Genomic DNA, 15,000 nt, shown 5'->3' on the forward strand with positions numbered 1-15,000 from the left:
CTGTCCCCCACCTCATTTCTCGCATCCCTCCTTCATTTTTCCCTTCCACTATCAGCGTCAACCTACTCCATAAACCTTCCCTCCAGTACTCATCCCCACCACCACCTAGTTTTCTAATTACTCTACTCACATCACAAGGCAACCTGCTTCACTCGTTCGAGGATACCCTGCCAAATTTCCCTATTTCCTTTCTATCTACTTTACCCTTGCTATCAGTTTCCAAGCTAGAGAACTGGCTGAACTTCTTAGGTGAACTTTCCCTGCTCAGCGACACAGCAGTATTTTTAGATAAATTTTAAAAACATGATTGTCATACGTTTGGTAATATGTTAAATGTTTAGGTGAAAATCAACTCATCACATATCACAGTCGTAATTTTAAGCATATCGTCCCCATTAGTACAATACCGTAATATATTTCTGTTTTACTATTGTTACCACCAGACAAATTTATTTGGCTTTAGAAAGACGTCTAGTGAATTGGTTAATGAAATCTATAATTCATCTCTTTCGGTTCCAAAATATTCTGTGTTGAATATACACGTCTGGAAACAGAAAAAGTGCTCTAGTTGAACGGGCTAAGCAGATAGATGTAAGGAACAATAACGGTTAGATATAGAGACGTAAGAGTAAAACAGAATGGACTCAGATATTAAGGATTACACCCATATTTATGAGTGCCTTAGCAGCTGCCGGGATGGCTCTATCCCACAAGTTTTGCGAACGGGAATGAAATCGGTAAAGCATGTTGGGTAACTGATTTCAAGTGTCACGTGGAACTGAGAAGTTCAGTGATTGAATGCATTGCCCATTTCGCGGATGTTCTTGAGGATCGTTCACCATCTTTTCTTATTTTCTCCCAGTTTCTGGATCCAATCCTCCCGGTTCATAACAGTCGGAAACTGTGTGGGATGCATAAACTGAATAAGAAAAGAAATTGATTGATTAGCGTACCTTTTGGAGTGGCTAAATCACAGAATAAATGACTGTGTGGTCAGAAGTTATCGTCACACCGGAAAAATGGATGTTATAAAAATGCTGTAATGTGTTAATGAGTTTGCATGTAAGAGGTGGTATGCAATGTCGAGGAGATAAATGATACGAAGGAATGAAAATACACTGACGCTGACTCTTAGTCGGTAGGTTATTAGTAAAGTATCTATTCCATGAGTGAAATACAAGGATAAAACTGCAGCTGAAGCCAGCACGAAAAAGTGAGGATTATCGTGCAACACAGAAATACAGTGATATAAATTTCATTGGAAAGGATAAATGGAAATCATATTCTGCAATATCGTATCATGTAAAGAGAGTAACATCAGTTACATAGCGATGTCGTAGTGTGGTTGTTGTTTTCCATGCTTTGTAATGTAGAAAACATTATACTTCAAAACAAAAAGTGCATTATTTGGGAGTGAAAATCTCTTGCTGGAAATTAAGAGCCAAATACTGATCGAAGTGGTAAATAAATATTAATACCGTATCACAGTTCTCCAGATTGGAAGGCAGATTTATCCATATCACGTTCAGATGAGCCTGGGTCCACAACAACAACAGTAACAACAAATATGTTTAAAAAGGAAATTGTTACCTCCAGTGTAATGGCACCGATCAACTGTTTGCAAATTTTTAACTGACATCATGTCTTGCTAAAGATATAATAACATATCCTGTAAAGTCTCTTTATCAGATTTAATCCCCTTGCAGAGGCGCTCGGTGGCACAAGGGCGACTTAGCCAAAGAAACGAAAATGAAATTTATCTAGGTTCATCCTGTCCAGGACCATCCTCTTTATGTAATGTGAAAAGCCAAGCAAAATCGGACCTTATTGCCCTCTACATCAAAGCTCAAGGTCAGGTGTTTTTTACGGCAAAAACAGCGTACTAGTGTAACTCCAGGAATCTGTGACAGAAGGGCGAGTTGATGAGCCAATAGCTTGGAGACATTCAGTCTCCTGTGTTTATACGAGCTGACTCTGCCAAACCCCAGGCCCATTGCACTCTCGTTGGGAAGTCAGCCCACGTGCACAGGTGAGGGAAAAGACGGCACCTTAAACCTTCCCTATTTCTGTTACTTTAACGTGGACTAACCCACTGTTATTTAGTCTAGTGATACTGAAAGTGTGGGTGAATGTCGGGAGGTCACAAGTGACAACAGCACCGTTCTGAGTGGAAACAAGTGGCCGCTATGCGTAAACGAGACATGGTGAGGCCTGATAACCCGTCACGTCCCGAGCACTTTCGCACCTCCGACACCCCCCAGTCCCGACCATTTTTGGATTTTTTTTTTTTTTTTGGCTAAAACCTCCGCTTTTGGTGAGAAACATCGAAAATTCATAGAGAAATCGCTCACCTGAGGTTTAAAATACTCGATACAGGTAGGAGTACCTCCTTACCTTACAGGGTTTTCTATCAGGCTGGCTGCAAAGAAAACGAGTTCTATGGGAGGATAACTATTCCACACCATTCATAAACGGTATTTATTTATTTATTTGGAACGAATTTATATGTAGTATGAGAGTATATTGGTTTTCAAACAGTAATATAGGCATTATGAGCATTGTTTCACTCACTAACACATCACCATTCCTGACCTTCTTTTCCCACATTACCTGATCATCATTTCTGACTGTTTCTTCCTCTAATGATATGTAAACTTTGTCCTCCACATTGTCATTGATTGGGGAATCACTCTGGCCCTGAATGTCTTTATTGGCCAGGTCACTGGTAACAGGTGAATTGCTGAGACAATGGGGGGGGAGGTTATGTGGTGTAAGGCATTGTCCCTGCTTGGCATCTTGTAGAGGAAGAGAGGAAGGTGTCCCGTGTATACGTCCGAAAAATCATGCGAGAAAATTGAAAATTGTGCAAATTAGGGACCTTGCAATTGCACAACGTACCTATACGTCGTCAGGACTGGCAAATGCAAAATGTTGCTATGTACCCATACGTCGACGGGATGTCTCGGGTTAAGCAGGTCGACAAAAATGAACATATAAGCGTGATGAATAAGGACGCCCTCTACATGCCTGGACAAGTGCTTCACCCATGTTGGTGTGGAGAATATGCATTACATTTCTTGGTTCTATTATCATTTCAACCCCTAACGGAATTCATTATATTTCTGTTTGCCAATGGATAGTTCTCTTAATGAAAAGAACTTTGAGTACCAACACTTACCACTGGAACTCAGTAATAATGAAAGTAGTTTTTTTTTTTTTTTCTGAAATTTTCGTCGGAACCTGGTCTTGTCGCGGCCAGATCTGGTGAGTTATGAGTGCATGTGTACTCTGGATTCCACCGCACTTTACTGGCCTTGAGTAGCAGCCAATAAGCAACCTGATGTGAAGGGCAGTTATTCTGAATGAAATAGACTATGGCCAATGAGCAACCTCCTTACAATTTCCTTTCTTTGATTATCGATTTTACCGCAACTTACCTGTTTTCGAATTTAACCCCCCAACTTTCCCAACTTCAACTCCTCCGAAACGGGCAATTTGCGATATAATCGGCAATAAAAATCATACAGAAATCAGTAAAATAGATTAAAAGAAAGACATATAAACAGTATATTTCATTAACTGTTTTTTTTTTTTTTTAATTAACTAAAGTAACTTTAAGTGCTTTTTTCATTAATCTAATCAAACCTAACCAATCAAAACTAACCTTGTATAAGGCCATGCCGTATTAACTGAACTAACCTTAATTTACAATGAATTCGTAAAACCCGTAGTCACAACTCGGACATCTGCACTGGACATCGCCATAGCAAGACTAGATTCATATTCATATGGAGGGCCTCCCTTACCTGTTTAGGGAAATTAGGTCTGAAATGATTGACCTAAAACAAGGGATATGGTAAGGACCTCCCTCATTGGCCATAGTCCATGATTCATTCAAATGACCGCCCTTTACATCAGGCTACTTATTGGCCGTTGCTCAAGGCCGGTAAAGCATTGTGGAAACCAACATAAGCATGCACTCATAACTCACCAGATCTGGCCGTAACAAGACCAGATTCTGACCGAAATGTCGGAAAAAAAAAATGCTATTGTCATAATTAATGCGTTTTGGTTGTAAGTGTTGGTGCTCAAAGTTCTTGTCACCGAGAGAACTATCCATTGGTGAACAGAAAAACAAAGAATTCTGTTCGGGGTTGAAACATTAGTAGAACCAAGAAAATTAAATGGGACTTGGGGGCTTAAACTATAATTTTGTCCAATTTTCATCAGTTCTGGACATTAAATGACTATTATGCCCAGACTGCATACATGGTGGGCCATGTGCACGAGTCAAGTGAAGCGTTCATTTGAATTGAACCATTTCACGCTTCCACTGGCGCTCAACTCTGCATTAGTTTAAGGTACATATCAGATTGAAAAGATTGTCCTATTATTCATTATTATTGTAGGGTAAATGTGTAATGGCCTAAACAATGTACTGTTTCCGATCATAGAGCTGAGTTTTGATGATGCTACAGTGATTTTGGTCAGATACCTTAGTTTGGATTTTTCCTTTTTTTTTTTTTTTTTAATATTTGCTAAAACTCAGAAATACGATTAACAACCATGTTTTTAATATCAGTATATTCATTATGTCTTCAAGTTTCATTGTTTTTGTCAACTTTGCAAAATAAAAACATTTTGGGTGCCATGTAGCAAATTTTCATTCGAATTATGAGTTTTTCGTAATTTTAAAAATTTGCCAAAATTCATGGAAGTGACTTATGGAAATTATTTCCAATGTGTTCAGTCCATTAGTATCTCTCATTTGCATGCAGTAACATAGCGATACTGCAATATTTTTTTCACTGAAAATTTTGGGAGTTGCTAGACAACGAATTTTGAAAAAAATGCATGAGCACATCATATTTTAAATTTAGGAAATTATTCTCTTTGATCATACAGATCTAATGATACCAAATATGCCTATATTTCTTACACATACAGGGTGGTACAGATGCCTTAACTTTAAAGTTAAATAATCCCAATAGTCACTTTTGGTTAAGTCACCCTTCTGCTGGTGGATGCCTCTGGTCACAGAATAATTTATTCTAAACATTCCTCACATGGCTCAACCTGTGTTCCTTTGTACGAGGTCTGTTCAGAAATATCCGACCTCATTTGTTTGTCTACCAACCAGTTGGAGGATAGGGGCAGGGTTTTGTGTAGTGCAGTGCAGGAAATTCGTGTGCATCCGTGATTAACCCCTAAAATGCTAACAGGATCGATCAGTCCTTTTTCAGGATTACGCAAGATACCGAATGTGACTGATTGAGGGGCTCAGGGAAAAACTCGGGAAAACATGCTCTGCCTCAATTGTGAAGTATATCCCTTCCAACCAATCAGCACTAAATGCTGAATAGGCGGGAAGGAGGGAGGGGAGGAATGAGGGAGGAATTGGGTGGGAGTGCATAGAAAACGGGAGTTGCACCGCATGGAAGGGTAACTTTTTTCATCTTTGATGGGCTATAGCTCATGAACCAGTCGATCTAAATGCTCTGGTTTGCGACATAAGATGTGTAAATTCAAGTTCTAAACCTCGGACATAACACTTTTTACTTCTGTAAGATGTCCATATACAGATTTTCATGCCAGTACGGTCAGTTGAAATGCATATCCTAGGGGTTAATGCCAGCCACCACGAGTGATCCAGTGACTCTAAGTCAGTCTGTGCTGACTGTCATGCACTTTATGGTCGTTGCATTCCCTCACTTGTCTCAATGGCCGAAAAAGACAAACAACGTTAATGGGCCAAGTTTTGCCAAAAACTAGGTGATACCCAAACTTAAACTATCAGGTAGATCCAGCAAATTTTGGGGAATGAAACTATGGGGGTAATGTAAATGAAGGAGTGGTACAATTGCTTTGATTCAAAAATGGCCGAATGCCAGTTGAGAGCGATCCACGTCCTAGGAGGCCATTACAAAGCAGGAGTGACAAAAAGTGAGGAAGTCTGTGATTTGGTCGTGTTGAATCGTCCGTTGCCTTTCAGAGAAATTGCCAACGACATTGGAATCAGCGATGGATCAGCACACGAAAATTTAACGCATAATTTAGGCATGCAAACAGTTGCTGCCAATTTCGTTCCAACAATCCTTTCACATGAACAACAAGCTCTGCAGATGAACATTGCTCAAGACATGTTGGAATGTGCAAATCACGATCCGTACTTTCTGAAGACTGTTGTTACTGGGAATGAAACTTGTGTGTATGGGCACAACCCAGAAACCAAAGCACAGTCATCCCAGTGGAAGCAGGCAGGGTCGGCTCAGCCAAAAAAATTCACGACAGGTCTACAGCAAGGTGAAATGCATATTGAATTTTTTTCAACTACCATGGTGTTGTGCGCCATGAATACGCACCAGAAGATCAGACTGTCAACAAACATTACTACCTTGACGTTATCCGTCATATACGTGACGCAGTTCTGCAGAAGAGACCAGACTTTTGGAAAGTAGCAAGTTGGAAGCTACACCATGAAATCATCCCTGCCCATTCTTCTCAACTGATTCACGAATTTTTGGCAATGGACAACGTCCTGGAGGTCCAGCAGGCTCCCTTCTCACTAAATGTGGCTTCATGCACCTCTTCGTTATTCCTTAAGCACAAAACTCCACTGAAGGGTTCCTGATTTGTGATGAGAGAAGAAATCGTGACGAATGCGACGAAGCACCTGTGAAGGTACCAAAAACTGACTTTGAAAAATTATTCAGGCAGTGGAAAGAACGCTTGGCTACATGAGTCAAGTCAGAAGGGGCCTACTTTGAGGGGAATTAGTTTCCTAGTTCAACAAGTTATCTGTTTATTTTTTTAAAGAGCCAAGGTCGGGTACTTTCTGAACAGACCTCGTATAGAGGTATCTACTATGTTACCAATATCAGTTTAATCAGCAAATCTGAATGTTTTCCAGTAACAACCTGCATCAGTATTATTTATGGACATCAGAACAGAATAAGACCCATATATGAACCCATGGCACACTCCATGTAACGCCATGTTAGTCTGACTTTTCTATCTATATCTATATACCTAGGCTGCTTCCCCCAAGGAAAGGGAGGTAGCCCAGACAGGACGACACATTCCCCATTTACTCATCCATTCAAACACATTCATTCGCATCTTAGCCCCAGAGGGGAGAAGGAACAGATCCTCACCACATCACACCGCACGAGAGTCAACTGTGCAGTGCAATCAGTGACATCTGCAGCAGGGCTAGTTTACCCCTGCCACATCATAATAGACCCATCCCCTTACCCGCACCTGACCTGATTAGCTGATCAGACCAAATGCGGGAGAATATCCCCCCAGGGCTGCGTCATCATTTATTCATTCACAATTTCTCTCCATTTATTTCTGTCACACACAGCCACTCTGTCTTGCCCAACAGACATCCCTCTTGCATCCAACGCTCTCTTCACACTGTCCATCCATCCTATTCGTGGTCTCCCTCTCAGCCTTACACCTCTCACATCAGATCTAGTTATCTTTTTCACCAATGGCTCATTATCCATTCTCTCCATACGCCCAAACCATCGCAACACCCTCTGCTCAACTCGATCAGCCATCTCTCGAACAATTCCAGTTCTCCTTCGCACTTGATCATTTCGCACTCGATCCATACACGTAACTCCTCACATACTCCTCAGACACCTCATCTCCATTACATTCAAACATATATATATATAATGCAGTCGGTACCACAACACCCTCATACAGCCTTCTCTTTACATCCATTCTAAGCAAACGACATCTAAACCCTTTTTTCATTCCTCCCAGCACCTTTCCTACTTCATTCATTCTAAACATCACTTCTGCATCTATTCTTCCATTCACAGCAACATGTGACCCGAAATACTTAAAACACTCTACCTCCTCAAGCAACTCACCATTCAAAACTACATTCATCCCCCTACCATCTAACTACCTCGTACACTTCATCACTTTACTCTTACTCTCACTTACTTTCAATTTTCTCCTTTCACACACCCATCCAAATTCCTCTACCAAGTGTCTCAATCTCTCCTCTGAATCAGCCACCAGTGCAGTATCATCTGCAAACAGCAGCTGCTTCAAATTCCACTCTCTACCATCAACATTCACCAGACTCAGACCTCCACCTAAAACTCTTGCATTCACCTCACTTACAACGCCATCCATACAAATATTAAACAACCAAGGCGACATCACACATCCCTGTCACAGCCCCACTCTCACGGGAAACTAATCACTCACAGTATTTCCCACTCTTACACACGCCCTACTATTTACATAAAAACTTTTCACCCCTTATAGTAACCTACCATCTAGTCCATACAGTCTTAAAAAGTCCACAAAGTCTCCCTATCAATTCTATTATACGCTTTCTCTAAATCCATGAATGCCCAAAGCACATCCTTGCCTTTCGCTAAATACTTTTCACACACTTGTTTCACAGCAAACACTTGATCTACACATCCCACCCTTCTCCTAAAGCCACACTGCTCATCACCAATCACTCCCTCTGTACCCTCTCTAACTCTCTTAATTAACACTCTACCATACACCTTACCTACAACACTCAACAGACTTCTACCCCTAAAGCTAGTACATTCATACTTATCACCCTTGCCTTTATACAACGGGACCACACAAGCACTTGCCCAGTCAACTGGCACCATACCTTTCACAAAGCACACATTCAACAATCTTACTAAACAGTCATCAATAGTCACTCCACCACCCTTCAGGCATTCCACAGCACACCCATCCATACCTGCAGCTTTCCCTTTTTTCATCTCCTTTACTGCCTCCTTCACTTCCTCCTTCGTGATCAAAGAATCATTCAACTCTCCCAACACATTTGTTCCTTGCACAATTCCATCCACCACAATCTCAGCCACCCTTTCCTCCTCTATATTTAACAATCTTTCAAAATACTCTGCCCATCTCTTCCTTACTGCATCCATCTCAGTTAACATCCTTCCATCCTCTGCTTTTACTCGCTCTTCCTTCCCAGACGCTCCCTTTTGCACCCTTTTCACCTCCTTCCAGAACATTTGTCTGTTGAAAATTCTCAGTCAGCTGCCTACCCCACCTCTCATCTACTGCCACTTTAGGATCAAGCACAGCCCTTCTCGCCCTATTCCTCTTTTCCTTATACCTCTCATATGACACCTCATCCTTCCTCCACAGCCACACTTCATATGTAGGTCTCTGCTCAGCCACAGCCATACTTACTTCCTCGCACCACCATTCACTTCCTTTTCTTACACCACCACCCACACGTCTCACACCACACATCTCTTCCGCCTGCCCTACCACAGCACTCTTAAACAACTGCCATTCCTCCTCCACACTGCCATTTTCCTGATCTATCACTGCATTCCACTCATCTTTCAATTTCTCCTGATACTCTATCATTTTCTCTCTTTTATCCAAATCACTCACTTTCAAAGCTTCCCTGCCACACCAAAATCTAGCCCTCACCCATCTCTTACCTACTCTTAACATTCCCTCCACCAGGTAGTGGTCAGACATACCTCCACCCTTCCCTCTCAGAACTCTCACATCCAACAATCTTCCTATTACATTTCTGGACACAACCACATAGTCCATCAATGCTCTATCAACAACCCATCCACCCTCCTGCCTCACCCATGTATATTTATTAATATCTTTCTTTTCAACCAGGGTATTTCCAATCACCATCTCTCTCTCAATGCACATCCCTATCATTCGTTCCCCATTTTCATTTCTTCCAGGCACTCCATGCATACCAACTACACCTTCAACTGCTACATTTCCCATTCTAGCATTCAGATCTCCCATCATTAACACATTCACATCCGCTCCAAAACTCTGCAGACACTCATCAACATCATTCCAGAAGGACTCCCTCTCTTCTTCATCCCTTTCACTACCAGGCCCATATGCACTCACAAACACCCACACCTCACATTCAAATTTCGCTTTCACTCACATCAGTCTCGATGACACCTTCCATTCAGTCACACACTGCTGTACTTCCGGACTCACTAACAAGGCCACACCTTCTCTTGCCCTTCCTCTGTCAACACCTGACAATCTTCATTCACACTTCCAAACATAGACTCACCCTTCCCTTTCATCTTCATATCACTCAAAGCTAACACATCCAACTTTCTTCTCACAAACATTCTCCCAATCTCCTCCCTTTTAGCCTCAATCGTACTACATCCACGCACATTCATAGACCCAATCTTCAGGGGACGGGGATAACTCCATCCCCCATCCCTTTCTCTGGCCTGTCTCTTTTTAGGAACTAACAAACAGAGGAGGGGGTCCCTTGTCCCCTCACCCCGCTCCTTTTAGTCGCCTTTTACGACACTCAGGGAATACGGTGGCAGTATTCTTCTTAACACAACCTGGCCGCAGAGTAGTAGTACTACCCCGTATTGCGGCCAGATTGTCCCCCCCCCCCCGCCAGATTGTGTCCACCTGCATGAGTCTTTTGTGGGATGAGATAAACTATATGAGAAAGTGACATATGACCAGTATGGGAGCCAAAGCAACTGTCGCAGGAGAGAACTCATTGCGAGAATTACGTGTTGGTAACGCTTATCACATGGAATCAAGTTTTGATAACATAATGTTCATGATTATTGAAGCTGATAATGGTGACGATATACTCGGTATGTAATAACTCATTAAAAGTTGTCTTTTTTTTTTTTCTAAGCTATTGGTTGAATGGGGAGAGGAAATCCAAGAACCAAGGAGTCTTGTCCAGCTTTCTGCTGAAAGTAGGGGTGGTGATGCGAGCATCTGAACCCTATTAGTAATGGTCAGTGAGTAAACTCTAGGATCAGTCGTTTAACAAGAGTTTCATACCGGTATATTTTCTGATCCACATCAAAACGTAAGGTATCTATAAAATGGCAAGAACATTCGAAACCCAGTGATATGATTTTTGGTGCCACCCAAGATTTGAAAACACTGTGTAATGGTTTTATAACTCTTCAACTAGAAATCAGTTATATAATTCTCTACAACCGTACACCAAAAGGTTGTTAGATAAGGTCTACATTAAAAGATAAAATCCTTGTAAGTTAAGTGCTCCTGACCACACGTTTAAATGTTCCCGTAAACTCTACTGTATGTTTTTAGCCTCTTTAACCCTTCTTATTTCCATGTTCTGCGTTTCATAATCATAAAAATTAGGCAGTGACCTATGACGACCTGATTGTGTGTCTGTGTGTCGTTGCATTTGTGTGGGGGGGGGTCATATGTGCGTGTGTGGGTCCATGTGTGTGCGCCTGTGAGCTTGTATACTTTATGCTCATTAGCCGTGTTCCTCCTCGGCATCCTTTTCACTGCTTTCCTGATTGCTGATAACGCACACGAGCCCGATGTCCGGGCTGAAACTGTGTGTGTGTGTGTGTGTGTGTGTGTGTGTGTGTGTGTGTGTGTGTGTGTGTGTGTGTGTGTGTGTGTGTGTGTGTGTGTGTGTGTGTGTGTGTGTAAGAGAGGTGAGGTCTCGAATGAAAAGAGGGCGACATGTCCATGTGTGTGTGTGTGTGTGTGTGTGTGTGTGTGTGTGTGTGTGTGTGTGAGAGAGAGAGAGAGAGAGAGAGAGAGAGAGAGAGAGAGAGAGAGAGAGAGAGAGAGATGTGCGTCTATATGAGGAAGTGAGGGAGATGAGTATGAGGAAAAGAGAGAGCTAGGTATATGAGCGTGTGTGTGCGAGATAGGTATTGTTTTATGTGTAATAAGTGGGAAATTGTGTGTGTGTGTGTGTGTGTGTGTGTGTGTGTGTGTGTGTGTGTGTGTGTGTGTGTGTGTGTGTGTGTGTGTGTGTGTGTGTGTGTGTGTGTGTGTGTGTGTGTGTGTGTGTGTGAGTGAAGGGGAGAAAAAGAGGGAAGTATATGTGCCTTTGTATGCATGATATGTGTGTGTGCGCCTGCGTGCGTACACGTGTGTGTGTGTGTGTGTTCTTACCTAATTGTTCTTACCTAATTGTATCTTTACAGGAATGAGTCAAGCTTGTACTGTCCCGTGTCTTAAACCATATTTATCGTACATATCCTTAAATTTGTGACTTGTTTTGGCACACACTATTTCATTCGGTATTGCATTCCATTGATCAATTGCTCTGTTTAGGAAACTGAATTTCCTTACGTCTTTATCACCTCTCTTCTTATGCAGTTTTTTGCAGTCTCCTCTTGCTGATGCTTCTCCATATGTTAAGTAATCATTTATGTCTATTTTCTCCTTCCCTGATATGCACTTATATAGCATTATCATGTCACCTCTTTTCCTTCTCTTCTGTAGTGTTGGTAGATTCAGTTTATTTAGTCTTTCTTCGTAGGTTAGGTCCCTTAAGCTTGGTATCCATCTTGTAGCGGCCCTTTGAACTTTTTCAATCTTGTCTATGTGTTTTTTGAGATGAGGACTCCAGACTACTGATGCATATCAGGGTTGGTCTAATGAATGAAGTTATTATCCTTCTTAGCATGTCTTCATTTATGTATGTGAATGCTATTTTCATATTTGCAAGCAGTGTATACATGTTCCGTACCTTCTCGCTGATGTGGTCAGCCGGAGATAGTCTGTTATTGATAATCACACCTAGGTCTTTCTCTCTTTCTGATGTGTATAGGGTTTTATTTCCTAACTTACAATCCCAATCAGGTCTTTTTCTACTTTTACCAAACTTGATTACATGACACTTGTCCACATTGAATTCCATTTGCCATGCACTACTCCATTCATGAAGTTTATTTAATTCTTCTTTTAGCTCTTTACAAGAGTCTGTGTTAGTAATTCTCCTTTGTATTTTTGCATCATCTGCAAACATATTCAGATAGCTCTCATTTCCAGTGTTACTGTTTATATCATTTATGTACACTAAAAACATGATTGGTGCCAGCACTGAACCCTCTGGTACTCCACTAGTCACTTCTTTCCATGATGAGTAGTTTCCCCTTAGTACTGTTCTCATTTCTCTTTTTATGAGAAAGTCTTGCATCCAACAAAACAGTTTGCCTCGAATTCCTCCTTGATTGTACAGTTTCCATAAAAGTCTTTGGTGTGGTACTGTGTCAAAAGCTTTCTTGAAATCTAAATAGATACTGTCCACCCATCCTTCTCTTTCCTGTATTGTGTTTGTTACTCTGTCATAGTAGCTCAACAGATTAGTAACACATGATTTTCCTTTTCTGAAACCAAACTGTCTTTCTGTTATCATACTGTGTTCTTCTAGATGATTTACCCAAGCTTTTCTTATAAGCTTTTCTAATACCTTGCTTACTACACTGGTCAGTGATACTGGTCGGTTGTTGAGTGGATTTTGTCTATTTCCTTTCTTGAATAAGGGGACAATATTTGCTTTTTTCCAAATATCAGGTAGTTTACCTTGACTCAAAGATTTCTTGAAAATTAAAAATAATGGTTTACTTAACTCCTTTGCACATTCTCGTAGTACCCAACATGAAATTTCATCAGTACCACTTGCTTTTCCTCTGTCTAATCTACTTAACTCCTCCTGTATTACTTTTTCTGCTATTTGTATATCTGGTAGTATGTGTGGACATGCATGTTCCACATAGGCCCTCTCAAAATTTTTTTCTTCTGTAAAAACTAATTGGAAATTCTTATTTAGTGCTTCACAAATATCTTTCTCTTGTGTATAAGTGATTCCCCCGTCCGTAATGGATTGTATTATATCTTTTACTTTGGTTTTGCTTCTGATGTAGCTGTAAAACAGCTTTGGTTGATCACTACTTTTATTTATTATATCCTCCTCAAACTGTTTTTGGGCTTCCCTCCTTATTCTTGTATAATCGTTTCTTGCCTGTTTGTAATTATTATACGCCCTTTCACTATTGTGTCTTCTGTATCTATTCCACAACAAATCTCTTCTTTCTTTTGATTTTTTACATTCTGTATTCAACCATTTCTGTATTTTCTTATCTGCTTCTTTGTGCTGTGGGATGTACTTCTGGACTCCTATTTCATAAAATTCACAGATTTTTTTATATACAGCATTTAAATCTTGTCCTCTAAGCTCATTTTCCCAATCAACTTCTAAGAAATACTTCTTTAGGTCTTGATAATTTCCCTTTTTATAGTTTAGGCTCTTTTTGTAACTCCTGAAGTTATTATTTAGTACTGCATGATCGCTTTTGCCGAGTGGAGGGTGATATATTAAACTGTCAATATCATTTTCTTGCCTAGTAAATATTAGATCTAGCACTGAAGGTACATCAAGTCCTCTTTTTCTGGTGGTTTCCCTCACATGTTGCGTTAGGATAAACTCTTGCATGAGATCCAGGAGCTTTTGGTCCCAACAGCTTTCTTGGCTAATTATTTCTAGAGTATTCCAATTTATATTTGTATTAGAATCCCCAGTTAGTATAATTCTTTCCGATTTCTCTTCCATTTTATGTAGTAATGATCTTAAACTCTGAATTGTACTCTCTGCCAGGTCCTCATATTCATCTCTTTCCCATATGTTTGATCTGGGTGGCATGTACAAATTGGCTACAATTACTTTCCCTTCAGATGTGTTGATCTCTATTGCAATCAGTTCTACTTGTGATGGTATATCTAGTTTTATTTCATTGACTTTTAGATTTTTCATAGTTAATATTATAATTCCTCCTCCTTTTTTTAAATTTCTGTCTCTTCTCCATACATTGTATTCCTCTAAGTTTGGTATGTCATTGGATATCCTTGGTGTTAATTTTGTTTCAGTTAGGCTTATTATTTGTGGTTCATTTTCTCTGACATAATCATTCATCTCTAATAATTTAGATACCATTCCATCCACATTTGAGTATATCAACTTTATCATCTTGTTTATATACTTGTCATGACATGGTTTTACTACCTTCCTCCTTTTTATTCCATCCTGTTTGTGTACCACTTTCGTACCTGCAATCCTATTACATTGTAAAAAAATATTTCTTCTTCTCCTCTTCTGATCTTCCCTCATTTTTTGTTTTTGCTTCCTCCCTTTTCTCTTTCAGTAATTCCAGTTCTTCT

This window comes from Coenobita brevimanus, chromosome 95, assembly GCF_032717465.1.
Source record: "Coenobita brevimanus isolate Jiangsu-jjx chromosome 95, ASM3271746v2, whole genome shotgun sequence".
NCBI classification, from domain to species: Eukaryota; Metazoa; Arthropoda; class Malacostraca; order Decapoda; family Coenobitidae; genus Coenobita; species Coenobita brevimanus.